Source organism: Hibiscus syriacus, unplaced genomic scaffold (genome assembly GCF_006381635.1).
Source record: "Hibiscus syriacus cultivar Baekdansim isolate YM2019G1 unplaced genomic scaffold, ASM638163v2 tig00002511_pilon, whole genome shotgun sequence".
Lineage (NCBI taxonomy): Eukaryota > Viridiplantae > Streptophyta > Magnoliopsida > Malvales > Malvaceae > Hibiscus > Hibiscus syriacus.
Genome location: NW_024061932.1, coordinates 5,485,658 through 5,500,524, shown reverse-complemented (window position 1 = coordinate 5,500,524; position 14,867 = coordinate 5,485,658). Strand labels below are relative to the sequence as shown.

General features: G+C 33.3%; 1 pseudogene; it reads left to right on the top strand.

The window, feature by feature from the left end:
• Positions 1-981: 981 nt before the first annotated feature.
• Positions 982-3,497, top strand: LOC120146985 (annotated as a pseudogene).
• The last annotated feature ends 11,370 nt before the right edge of the window (positions 3,498-14,867 follow it).

Genomic DNA, 14,867 nt, shown 5'->3' with positions numbered 1-14,867 from the left:
CTGTACTTTTATTTTTTTCAATTTCATCACTAAACTTTATACATTTAATTTTTAGTCACTCAACCATTAAATAATTAACGGCATTATGACATGACAATCAACATAAAAACGATGTAGTTTTGAATTCCTACAAAAAAAATTAAATTTCAACCAAAACGACATCGTTTTGATCTAAATAAAAAATTATTTTCTTTGCTTTTTTATTTTTCCATTTTCCCATCTTCTCTTCTTTATGCTTGTTCTTCCTCCCTTTTTATTCATATTTTCTCTTCATAAACTAAATGAACTCAGATTCTAACCATTACACCAGTCACCATTCTGACCACCACCAATGTCAGAAAAACCAATGATTATCAAAATTTCATACCAAATGCTTCTCACCATTCTAAACACGAACCCAATGTCCATTTAACCGAAAAACGCTCTAAACTCCATAGTTCTAACGTTGATTCCACTATCGTCGAACGTCACCATGCTTCTTCTTTAGTCACCATTTATGTTGATTCAAATATCGAATAAAAGCCCCTCTCTCTCCCTTTTCAATCCTCAGTTTAAATCTTTATGAAACCAAACCAAAAACCATGAGAATTAAAATCAAAGCTTTGTGTAAGAATGGCATGGACATTTGCATGGTAATACTTGAAATTTCGCCGATATCGGGATGAGTGTTATTTTTATTATTTATCATTTGTTTGAGCAAGTAATCTTATTTTGATTATTCACGGCAGATTGAAGATTCTCAAATGTGGCAAAAGCATAGTGATGAAATTGAAAATATTCAAATTATAGTTAGTTAAATAAGAGATAGAATAAAATTTAGTGATTAAAGTTGTAATTTACCCATATTAAAGTACAACAGACGTTTGAATAAAACCCTGAATTACTGCAATAAGTATAGACGAGGAAATTAGGGTTTTGATTTCCCCTCGTTGTTGGCATCTTCATAAATAACTCTAAAAGCCCTCAGCGGAAACAGTTGCTTACAGTCCCACCAAAATGGTTAGTTTCTCCCTTTCTTTTGAATTTCACTTCACTCACTTTGATTCTGTTCTGAATCTTTACTTACGATTTCAACTCTCACATTTCTTGTTATTTGCTTTCGTAGTTTTAACTTTAAGATTTACTTTAATATCAGTTTATTGTTTCACTGTATGTTTTTTTGTACCATTTATCTATGTAAACAAATGAAAATTTTGTTTCATAATGTTGATTTTGGCTGGTGGATGCAATAGTAGCTTCATAATTAATGATATTCCTTTGTATGTAGAAATTGGAACTTTAGGGGATGTTTAGTTGGGGGAATGTGGGATTTTCCTAGGAATAGAATTCACGTTTCCCTATTTGGTTAGTATGAGAATCTCACTCTCGGTAATGTAATATTACTAATAGTAGATATTTTGGGTATATTATCGGAATGTCATTACTTCATTTTCTTTAGGTATTGTTGGATTACCGGCGTTTTAGACTAAAATGTTCTTAATTTTTTTCCCTTCAAAAATATCTTTCTTCTGTCATTGAATAATAAAAATTCTACGAAGTTTAAATTATAAATTTTTCCTTAAACTATTTTAGATTTACAAAAAAAAATCTATAATTAAAATTTTATATGAAGTTCAGGAGTTAAAATAAATTTTTACCCTTTCATTAAACCTTTTTATATTTTTAATTTTGTAAAAAAATTATATAAATTTTATGAATTTAATTTTTTTAAAAAAAAATATATAAATATTTTCTAACTTGTTAAAAAATAAATATATAATAACAATTTGGTCAAATATACATTCTAATAATCTTTTATTTATTTAACCAAACACGGTAATTTTACATTCCTGCTAAACCAACCAAACACAAAATATAACATTCCCAATAATCTTATTCCCTAGTAATCTATATTCCCACTGACAATCTTACATTCCGTGAATCAAACGCACCCTTAATTCCTTAAACGAGTGTGTACGATGGAATACTCCTTTTGAATGTGTTCCATAGTAATTTCTAAACGGTGTTAGGTTCCGTTATATCTGCTTTATTTCAAGTTATTTAATGATTTATTTGTATGAATTTCTAGGCTCTCTGCTTTGTTTGATTTGGGTTAAGTTATTATTATTTTTTTTTGTTATTCTGTTTCAAAGTCTCTAACACTGCTGTTTTGACTGAACTTTTCCTATTGTCCTTGTTTTTACAGGCTAGAAGGTTGAAGAAACATTTGAAGAGGGTTAATGCTCCAAGGCATTGGATGCTCGACAAGCTTGGTGGTGCATTCGTGTGTTATCTTCTCGAAGTTTTTTGGCCTTTCACCAATTTTTGCTGCTGTGGGTTAATTTTGTTTTGAATCTTTGTTCATGCAGGCACCCAAGCTATCATCTGGACCACACAAGTCCAGCTTATTTTCATTCTGCGGAAGAGATTAAAGTATGCTCTAACACATAGAGAAGTGATTGTCATTCTTATGCAAAGGCATGTTATGGTAGATGGTAAGGTTAGGACAGATAAGACATACCCTGCTGGTTTCATGGCTATATAGAATTTGCTTTCTCAATCTCAATTTTCAAACTAATACTGAGTTTAAGTTCAGTTTCTTTGTTGATTTCCCCATGTCTTTGAGACTCTAAAATTAGTATCCGCAAATTGTCCCAGTGGATTGCTGTTTTTCGAGATTCAGTTTAATGGTTCGTCCTGTTGCATCTGACTCCTTTGCTTCCCCTTTACCTGAACTTCTCTATCCTTGAGTATTGTCTGAAGATTTTCTTTTTTCCAGATGTTGTTTCGATTCCAAAGACAAATGAGGACTTCCGTCTCCTTTACGACACAAAATGTCGTTTTCGCCTTCATGCCATCACAGGTGATGAGACCAAGGTTTGTATCAATTGGTCCTCAATTTGTTATATTTCCTGTTATTGCTGTTAATTACTGGTTAAGTTTCACTGGTATTTTGATCATGTTGGTTTGGTTGTATTTTAATGATTGTTGTCCTTGTTCCACTGAACTTATACTTTTCAGTTTAAGCTATGCAAAGTTCGGTCTGTCCAATTTGGCCAAAAGGGTATTCCATACCTCAATACCTACGATGGGCGCACCATCCACTACCCGGATCCTCTGATCAAGGCTAATGACACTATCAAGCTTGACCTAGAGAGCAACAAAATTATTGACTTTATTAAGTTCGACGTCAGAAATGTTGTCATGGTCACTGGGGGAAGAAACAGGGGACGTGTTGGAGTGATTAAGAACCGTGAGAAGCATAAGGGTAGCTTCGAGGCAATCCACGTTCAAGATGCTGCTGGACACGAGTTTGCAACTCGTCTAGGTAATGTCTTCACGATCGGTAAAGGAACAAAACCATGGGTGTCACGTCCAAATGGCAAGGTATCAAGTTGTCCATCATTGAGGAAGCAAGGAAGAGGCTTGCAGCCCAAGCTAGTGTCCAAATTTTATGATTATAGATATAATATCTGGAAATGTTTTTGGTCAAAAAAAATTAATCTATTTGATTGTCCTTTATGTTTGATTTCGTAGGATTTATGCTATGTTTTTACTCATGAGGACAGCTTTGGACCAATTATATGGATTTTGAAATTAAATTTATTTACCTAATTGGTCTATGTTAAATTACAGCTAAACCTTAAACAACAATTAGGAACACTTTCTTTAATTGGGCACATTTATAGTGTTTTTTTATGGTGAACTAGTATATTTTATTGAGTTGTGTAAAATTTGAATAAAATTGATTTGATTGAACTAGTGCAATTTGGTTAATTGGTTTGACTAATCCTAATACTATATGGAGGGAAGGGGAAGGGGAAGGGAGAAGAGTGCTCCTAGTAGGGATGAACATGGGTCGGGTTCTCGGTCAACCTAACCCGGTCTGAAAAATTTATACCTTCCACTTGAAACTCGACTCGACCCGAGTTTAGAATAATTTCACTTAACTTGAAACTTGACTCAACTTTTGAGATAAAATCCGACTCTGAACTAACCTAAAATAATATAAAATTATTAATTTTATTTAATAAATAGGGAGTTATTTACAAAAATAATATAGAGGGGTACTCTTGCAATTATCCATAAATATATAAGGTATTTTTAAATTATTTTTCGAGTTGAGCCAGGACGAATATTTTTACCCTAAATTCAAACTCGACCTGACCCGAACTTATCCTCTAAGAAACCGACCTATTTTTTTTCTAAAAAATACCAACCCGTCCGGGTTGGTTTTGGTCAAAACTTGTCGGGTTTGAGTCCCTATCCCTAGCTTCTAAAGAGTCTAGAACTCATGACCTAAGGGAATGCTTAGGAAACAAAAATGAGTAACTTGATTAATTGATAAATATATCATTTAATTATAAATTCATACTCATATAATCCTTTAAATATCTATATCGATATTTATCATTTATTCTGAATCTATGTGATATAAAAGCCAAGCAACTAGTGTTCTTACTACAATCTTGTGAGATTTTGAAGGTGTCAAGCCCATGAATCCTAATGCTCAAATCATATACATAAGATGTTGGTGTTGATTTTTTTTTTAAGTTTAAAGTCGAATTCCAATATTTTATTATTTAATTTAATTAATTTACCATTGATTTTTTATCTTTTAATTTGTATTAAAATTTTTAAATATACAAAAAATTAGCATAAAAATAATGTTTAATTAAAAAAATAAGAATATCTCTTATTCATTTAGGTACAATATTTTTTTGTTCAATTAAAAGTTTATATTTTCAACGTTACTATTTTAAATGTATGATCTGTCGTGGCTATTAAAAATCAATTACTCAAAATGTAACAAGTGTAATATTTATAAATTTTTTAAAATTTTATTTTCAAAAAAATTGATTATATTTAAATAAATTATATAAGGAATCAATATAATTTAAAAATATAAAATATAATTTAAAAATATAAAATATAATTTTTACTTTTTATTTTTACAAAAACTTAGTTTAATGATTATATATATATAATATTATAAAATTTAATCAAATATATAGGGCTTGATTTGATGGTTCAGGTGCTTTTTCCCTTTTAAAATTTTAAATTTGAATCCCTTACAAACATGTTACATTCTCTCTCTCTCTCTCTCTGCTATTAGTAATAACAATTTATATATAAAATATTACAATAAAATCTTAGTGGTTTAGGTGTGCCTAAGGGAAGTTTAAGACTTGGGTTTGATTTTTTTTACATGTTATTTCTTAATTGTGTTTTATACTTAATCGAGTGATGATACTTGTAATAAATTAATTAATTGGGTACAAAATAAAATGAATTAAATCAATTCAAATTAATAAAATATCCTCTAATCTAGTAGTTACATATGTCACCATCGAATTGGAGATTATATTTATTAAATTGATTAAAATTATGACTAAAATTGATATAATATATAAATATTAAAGACTAAATGTATAATTATTCCAATTTTTTAACTGTCTCATCATCTCCTCTGTTAAAATGTTAATGCCCAATGGTTCTAATTGAATATATTTAAATAGTTGGGTGACTTAATTGACAAAATTAGAAGATCAGTGGTTAAAATGAAAAGTGATAATAGTTAGGTGGTCAAAGTGAAAAGGACAACAATTAGATGGTTAAATTGAGATGAGTAAATAGTTAAGTAATCAATGATGTAATTTATTTAATAAGATATCACGGAGTTTGAAATCCATTTTAAGCATGGTCCATTGAAAAATAAAATAAAATAAAATCCAGAATATGGGTGTGTGAAAGTATTTGATTAAAAATGAGAAAATAACCTCAGTGACCAAAAATTTAGTATTTGTCTTTGTTTTGTCTTTTGGTTGAAGTAATGCAATCCATTCAAGTCTCAATTTTAGTATTTGAAACCGAGAATCGCAACGCAAAATGAAAATCGCATCGACAGAATCGCAATGCGATTTTAGTTTCGCGTTGCGATTTTCATTTCGCGTTACGATAGTCAAATTCGCGTTGCGATAGTCATTTTCGTGTTGCGATTTTCATTTTCGTGTTGCGATTTTAAGTTTCAAAAACTATTCTTCTTCTGCAAATTGAAACTTGAATGAATTGCATTACTTTAACAAAAAAACAAAGACAAATACTAAATTCATAGTGTTGCAAATTTAAGTTTGAAGAATAAACTACTACTCTTTATGTTTATTGTTCTTGGTATATCTTCACAGTGTAGTTTTTGGTATATCTAACTTGGTATGTTTATTGTTTTTGTAGAACTTGTATTCGGCTAAATTGACCTTAAGAAATAAAGTAAGCCTGGCCAAAACAATTACGTCGAAGCTTTCACCTGCACAAAGAAAAATATTTGAGGATATTTGCTTCGGGCCATGGCTGAAAGTACAACATCCGGGTGGAGATGCTATGTTGACCTATCTGTTTCTTCAAACCATGACTAGCGATCTACCAGAGACTATACAACGTCGTGATGAAGAGATATGGTTTTATTTTCCACCGGCGTATACGTGTTTTGGGTGGGAGGAGTTTTGCTTAATCACCGGTCTACGCTTCGGACACGATGGTGTAGGTCGGTACACTAGACATATTACCTGCCTATCATGGTTATCCCGGGTTTTTCCTGAGCTGTCAATGGAGAAGCCGAATTTACACGTGGAAGACTTGACGAGATTATTGAATAAGAAAGATGGTTTTACTCGGATGGATGACGTTGATGTTGTCCGAAGTATGCCTTCTAATACTTTTGCATGCCGGCTTTTTAGGCAGAGAGGCCAGACAACCTATTCCTAATTATCTAATTAAATTGGTAGAGGACCTAAATGCATGGAACCTGTTTCCTTGGGGTTCGTATCTATGGAAAGCTACATGGAATAAGTTATCGTCTGCCTTTGATGATCGAAAAAGTTTGTGTGGCAATGGTTTCAAATACACTTTGTCAGGCTTTATTTGGGCCTTTAAGGTAAGAATTTTTATATAATGTTTCTAAAATTATAATTAATTATTTAACAATTACTAATGTTTGTTATTATATTGTTTGTAGATTTGGATATTTGAGGCCTTTCCCGCCATGCAGACATATGCATTAAAAACTTCTAATGATATTCCTAGGGCTATTTCCTGGAAGAGGAAACGGACCTTGCAACAATGGGAAGATTTACTACCGTATACGACAATAAATAATGTAAGTTAACACAAATACTACCATATGTTTATAAACAAGTTATTACTAGTACACGTTTAACTTTGTTTGAGCTTTTATATTGTTAGGAGGCCAACACTCCATTACAGAGGCTGACACCCACGGAAGCTGAGCTTTCCACTGATTGGTGGCAAGCTAGTAAGCATTTTTTTGATGGCACGGATGATGAGAAGCCTCCACTTCGAGAGCCATCACCTCACCCAGAGCCATCACCTGATCGACCCGACTATACACCTCCACAACGAGAGCCATCACCTATTCTGTCACATCATCAATCCTCTTCTCCACCATCACCTCATGATAGGCGACCGGCAAAGATGCCACGACGTGTTGAGGTGTCTACTTTACGTGGTGAGGTAGCCGCTCTACGTGAGATGGTAGCATCATTGCAGAATGAGGTTCATACTCTACGCAACGAGTTAATTTTAATATTTTTCATATTTAACTTGATGATAAATTTACTCGTAATCTCACTTAGATTAACCATTTTACTTAGATTGCTTAGTAAATTCATTCGGATACTGCCAATACTGCTAAACTGTTTATTCTTTAACCCTGTGAAGTTAGTATTTGTTTTTTGTTGTCTTTTGGTTGGAGTAATGCAATCCATTCAAGTTTCAATTTGCAGAAGAAGAATAGTTTACTTTCGTAACGCGAAAATGACTATCGCAACGCGAATTTGACTATCGCAATGAAAGAATCGTAATGCGAAATGAAAATCGCATTGCGATTCTCTCGTTGAGATAGTCAAATTCGCGTTGCGATAGTCATTTTCGCGTTGCGATAGTCATTCGTGTTGCGATTTTAAGTTTTAGATTCTATTCTTCTTTTGCAAATTGAAACTTGAATGAATTGCATTACTTCAACCAAAAGACAAAGACAAAAACTAACTTCACAGTGTTGAAAATTTAAGTTTCAAGAATAAACTACTACTCTTTATGTTGTCATTGAACCTGCACTAAACCTATATGTTGTCCTTTTAAATGTTTATATAAGTGATTACTTCTGGAATGTTTTCTGATGCATTTTGTGAACAATGATAGAATAATGACTTGGGTGAATACCGTGCAAGTTTGAAATATATTTGTCTTTGTTTTCACTGTTTAATATCATGTCTGTTTATTTACTGATTTATGTATTAATTTATTTTTAGCGGCCTGCTAAGGTGGATGCTCTACGTTGGGTTTTTATTGCAAGACAGAGTTCACGCATCAGACGACGTGCACGTGCCATTACATCTCCGTTCACCCCAATGGTGCGAAGAATCCGTAAGAAAAAACCCGACTCACCTGTCATCGTTCAAGAGGCCTCCCCTATCATTCAAGAGGCCCCTATCATCCCTCAAGAGTCCCCTCCCACCGTTCAAGAGGCCACTGTCATAATTGAAGATGTCCCTCCCAACATTCTAGAGCCCGATTCACACGGCATAATATATCAAATTATTGAGAAACCCCCTCACGTGCCGGACATGATGGATAATTGTTGGCTTTTGTATAAGTTACCGGTCAGTACCATTCCGGCAGATGAAGTGGAGAGGAACCAAGTACCGGAAACAATTCTGGATAATACCCTTTGGGCTAAGACCGCAGTTGATTTCTATCTACATGAGCGGAGCCGAGGGTTTTACGCTGACATATACAAACTCAACGATGATATGCATTTTTTGATTGAACGGTCTTGGTGGGGTGAGTTATTAGGGGTTGAAGACAATGGCTATTTCAATGGGGGGTAAGTTTTATATTTCTTCTTATATTTCATTTTGATTAATTTTTTTTTAAATTTATGTAATTCACTAATATATGTCTTTTTTTGTAAAATAGCATATTGATGCATGGGTGTCACGTCTTCTAATAGTAAGGAAATTGAAGAAAAAAAAATACGCGACATACAATTATGCCGCCGTCTTTTCACGCAGTTCACTTGAAGAATCAACGACAGAAATCATATGTGTTGGCTAATGGACAAGCTAAACTTTATCCTGCATGGTGGGAGGTCGATAAGGTTAGTATTTATTTGTTTAAATATTTTAAAGGTGTTCATAAATAAGTGCGCAATTTGAATTATTACATTTCTGTTGAAAACATTTTTGATATTTCGATATAACAAATTAAGTTAAATGAATTTTAAGATTTTACAAATGATTTTACAATTTTATATTCGATTCAATTAACCGAATATCAAATTATTACTCCAAGTTTTTCAAGATCAATTTTAAACCTTACTAAATGTGTAAAATTGTGATTTGTACTTAAACTATTTTTAAAACAATTTTCACAAAGTATTTTGAACTAAAATCAAAGCCTAAATTCAATTATTTGAGGTGATGCACCGATGCATCAACCATGCATCGATGCATTAGTGAATTAATTGAAACATCGAATGCATTCCATGCACCGATGCATTCTCCATGCATCGATGCACTCTGAATATTTTCAAAACATCGAATGCATTTGATGCATCGATGCACAAGCCATGCATCGATGCACTCAGGCTATTTTCAAACATCGAATGCATTTCATGCATCGATGCACACTTGGTGCACCGATGCATCAAGTGTTCCAACGGTCAAAATATTTAAATTTTACACTGATGCATTCTCCATCATGCATTGATGCATGAGACGCTCCACCCAGAAAAATTAATTGTTTTCACACTTAAACGGCTCTATTGACTCCACTAGTTATCACCAACGTTCAGAATTGATTCAAGGAGTATTTAAACAAGTTCTGAAGCCATTGATCAACAAGAAGAAATAATAAGAAACATCAAGCAACTAGAATCAAGAGAGAATCAAAGAGAAAGCATCAAACCTCAAGTTTGAGCATTTCAAGCCTATTTTTCATCCAATATTCATTTGCTTTCAAGAACACTTTTGTACTCAATTGTATTTATCTTTGAGTATTCTTTTCTTTGTTCTAGAATTGTGCAAACATCTTACCTTGTGAGGTTTTCTTGTAAGTTTGCAAATTTGTAATCTTCTCTTTGGGAAAAAGAGTGTTCTCAAGAGTTGGGGTATACTCTTGAGGGATTTTGTAAGGGTATCTCTTTGGCCTCAAAAGAAAGAACAAATTAGTGAATTTGTTGGAAAATCCTTAGTGTGGATAGCTAAGGTAGTAGACGTAGACTTTGTTTGAGAAAGTCGAACCACTGTAAATCGATGTGCAATTATTTTCAATTTTCTGCAAAAGCTTCCACGAAATTTTTAATTGCCAATTCAGCCCCCTCTTGGCCAATTCCGTCGATCGATTAACTCAACAATTGGTATCAGAGCCTAACTCATTTGAAGGTTTAATCGCCTCTTGAGTCGATTCGGGAAGAGTTACATCGATTACAAAGTCATCAATGGCCTCCACTTCAAATTACGACTCCGGTCTCGATTCGATGCCCGTCAACAAGCCTCTTTTCTTCAATGGGGCTAATTATGCCTATTGGAAGAATAGAATGATGTACTTCATTCAAGCAAGTGACATAGGAGCATGGAATGCCGTAGAAGAAGGATACATCAAGCCTCTCACTCATCCAAGGTTGTGGAGTGAAGGAGACACAAGAATGTTCCAGCTCAACTCTAAAGCCATCCATATTATTTTTTGTGCTCTTGGACCAGATGAATACGGAAGAGTTTCATCGTGTACAACCGCCAAAGAAATATTGGATAAGCTTCAAGTCACACATGAAGGTACAGATGAGGTAAAGAAATCAAAAATTAGTATTCTAACGCATAGCTATGAAAATTTCAGGATGAAACCAAATGAAGACATCAAAGCTATGACGGATAGATTTTCAACGATTGTCAATGGTCTTAAATCGTATGGAGAGATCATCTCAAATGAAAAGCTTGTGAGGAAGTTAGTCTACTCCCTCCCAAAATCATGGCAATCAAAGAAGACGGCAATCATCGAGTCTAAGGACCTATCGTCCTTAACTCTTGAAGAACTTATCGGTTCACTCCTCACTCATGAGATGATGCTTGAAGATGAGGTGGACCTTGATAAAGTTGAAGAGACACCAAAGGAGAAGGAGAAGAAGAAAAACATTGGAGTTGCTCTCAAATCCACAAAAGATGAGAGTGATTCTAATAATGATGATGATGACGAGGAAATGGCATTATTTGCCAAACGGTTCAAAAAAATGATGAGACCTTACCGAGGAAGAAAATTCAAACGAAACGAAGGCCTCAAAAATGAACCAAAAGAGAAGGACCCAATCATTTGCTATGAATGCAAAAAACCGAGGCATGTCAAATATGATTGCCCACAATTGAAGAAAAATGGTCAATCAAAGAATAAGCACAAGGCTCATGTGGCTACATGGAGCGATAAAGAAAGTTCCGATGAAGAGGAACAAGAAGTAGCAAACTTGTGCTTGATGGCATTCGGGGAAGATTCTAAGGTAACCTCTAACTCATCCGATTTTGATGATTTATCTTATGATGAGTTATTTGAGGAATACAATGGGTTGGCTTTGGATTATGATAAACTGTTTTTAAAATATAAAAATGATGTTTCAAAATTGAAAAATGAAAACAAACTCATATCCAAAACCAACAATGATCTTGAAAGTAAAATCAAAGATTTGCAAATCAAACTAGAAGAATTTGAAAAGAAAAATTTAGATTTGCAAAATTTACTTTCAAAGGTCAATGATGATCATCAAAAGAAAATTGATGATCTTAAAACTTCTTTTGATAAAGTTGGTACAAAGCATTTTGGAAAAGGAGAAAATTCAAAATCCAACTTTGTTAGAAAAAGTTTTAAAAACTACAATCATAGAGGTCCCCAAAGAACCTCAAATGGAAAAATCGTTAGAAGCATGTGGGTTCCTAAAGAACTCATTACTACTAAAGATAAAGATATCCTACACAAATGGATACCTAAGGGGACTAGGATTTTGGAAACTAATGAATATGGACCTAAAAGAATTTGGGTACCAAAAATCAAAAATTAATCTATATTTGTAGGGAAATGAGCATTGCTACAAGGAACGGGAAATAAATTCAAACTCATGGTACCTTGATAGTGGATGCTCGAGACACATGACCGGGGACAAAAGCCGGATCATAGAGCTTAACGCCAAAAATGGAGGAGAAGTGACTTTTGGAGATAATTCAAAAGGTCATATTGAAGGTATTGGTACTATAGGTAATACCTCTTCCATACAAATTAAAAATGTTTTGTATGTGAATGGATTAAAGCATAATCTTTTGAGTATTAGTCAATTGTGTGATAAAGGATTCAATGTCTTATTTGAAATTAATGGTTGTAAAGTCATTGACATTGCATCTAATCGGATTATGCTTGTTGGTCATAGAATAGGAAACATTTACATGGTGCATTTAGATTCTATTGATATGACTAATTTATGCCTAGTTACTAAGGATGAGCATGATAGTTGGTTATGGCATAGGAGACTAGGTCATGCTAGTATGAGTGTTTTGCAATGGTTAATTCAAGGAGACTTAGTAAGAGGGTTGCCTAAGCTTAAATTTGATAATGATAAAATCTGTGATGCTTGTGCTAAAGGAAAACAAAAACGAGTTTATTTTAAATCTATTAATGATGTATCAACTAGTAGAGTATTACAATTGATCCATTTAGATCTTTTTGGGCCAACTAGAACTACTAGCTTGGGTGGAAAACAATATGCATTTGTCTTGGTAGATGACTATTCTAGATATACTTGGGTTCTATTCTTAAGTACTAAAGATGAAGCATTAGAACATTTCATCACATTTTCAAAAATAATCCAAAATGAAAAGGTTACTCTATAACTAGTGTTAGGAGTGATCATGGAACTGAATTTGAAAATCTTGGATTTATTGAGTTTTGTAATTCTAATGGTATTAGCCATAATTTTTCAGCACCTAGAACCCCTCAACAAAATGGAGTTGTTGAGAGGAAAAATCGAACTTTAGAAGAAATGGCTAGAACCATGCTTTGTGAAAATAATTTGCCAAAATATTTTTGGGCGGAAGCCATAAATACCGCTTGTTATGTTGTAAATCGAGTAATGATTAGGCCAATTTTAAAGAAAACTCCATATGAAATTCTCAAAAATAAAAAGCCTAACATTAGCTATTTTCATCCTTTTGGATGTAAATGTTTTGTTTTAAACAATGGTAAAGAAAACCTTGGCAAATTTGATGCTAAAAGTGATGAAGGAATTTTTCTGGGTTATTCCTTAAATTCTAAAGCTTATCGTGTATTTAATAAAAGAACTTTAGTTGTAGAAGAGTCTATACATGTTGTTTTCGATGATAATCTCCTTCCGAGGAAGGATTCTTGTGTTAATGATGATGTAGGTACTGTACAAACAAATGACGTTAGACATGATGTTGGAGAATCATCATCAAAGGAAGAAACAAAGGATAAGGAAACTCATGATCCCCTCGAGAATCCAACCATTGAAGAAAGGGAAGTATCTTTTCCAAGAGAGTACAACTATGTCAATGATGGTGAAATTATAGGTGATCCATCAAAAGGGGTAACTACTCGATCTTCTATTAGAAATATCTGTAATTATGTTGCATTTATTTCATGCATAGAGCCTAAGAACATCAAAGAAGCATTAAAAGATGAACATTGGATTATGGCTATGCAAGAAGAATTAAATCAATTTGAGAGAAGTAAAGTATGGACATTAGTTGAAAGGCCTAGTAATAAATCTATTGTAGGTACTAGATGGGTTTTTAGAAATAAACTTGATGAAAGTGGTAATATAGTGAGGAACAAGGCTAGACTTGTTGCTCAAGGCTATACTCAAGAAGAAGGCATAGACTATGATGAAACATACGCTCCCGTAGCTAGGATGGAAGCAATTAGAATGTTATTAGCATTTGCATGTTTCAATGAATTTAAATTATATCAAATGGATGTTAAAAGTGCATTTTTAAATGGTTTTATAAAGGAAGAAGTGTACGTGGAACAACCTCCAGGTTTTGAAGATTCAAATTTTTTGGATCATGTTTTAAAATTGACAAAAGCTCTTTATGGTTTAAAACAAGCTCCTAGAGCTTGGTATGAAAGATTGTCAAATATTTTAATTAAAAAAGGTTTTTCAAAAGGAAAGGTTGACACTACATTGTTTTTAAAGAGAAAAGGTAAAGATTTATTAGTAGTTCAAATTTATGTTGATGATATAATATTTGGTTCTACTAATGATGTTCTTTGCCAAGAATTTTCTAAGCTAATGCAAAGTGAGTTCGAGATGAGCATGATGCGGGAGCTCTCATATTTCTTGGGACTCCAAATCAAGCAAAGGAAAGATGGCATCTTCATTAATCAAGCTAAGTATGTCAAAGATATGCTCAAGAAATTTGGATTGGAAAATGGGAAGCCTTATGCCACTCCAATGAGCTCTTCTACAAAGCTTGACTTAGATGAAGGAGGTAAATGTGTGGATGTTAAATTATATAGATCCATGATTGGCTCATTGCTTTATCTAACCGCAAGTAGACCGGATATTATGTTTAGTGTTTGCTTGTGTGCTAGGTTTCAATCATGTCCTAAAGAATCACATTTACTAGCCGTTAAGAGGATCTTTAGATACCTTAAGGACTCTCCTAGTATAGGTCTTTGGTATCCTAGAGACTCTAGTTTTATCTTGCATGCCTTCTCTGATGCGGATTATGGAGGATGCAAATTAGATAGGAAAAGCACCTCCGGTACTTGTCAATTCCTTGGAAATATGCTGATTTCTTGGTTTTCAAAGAAACAAAATT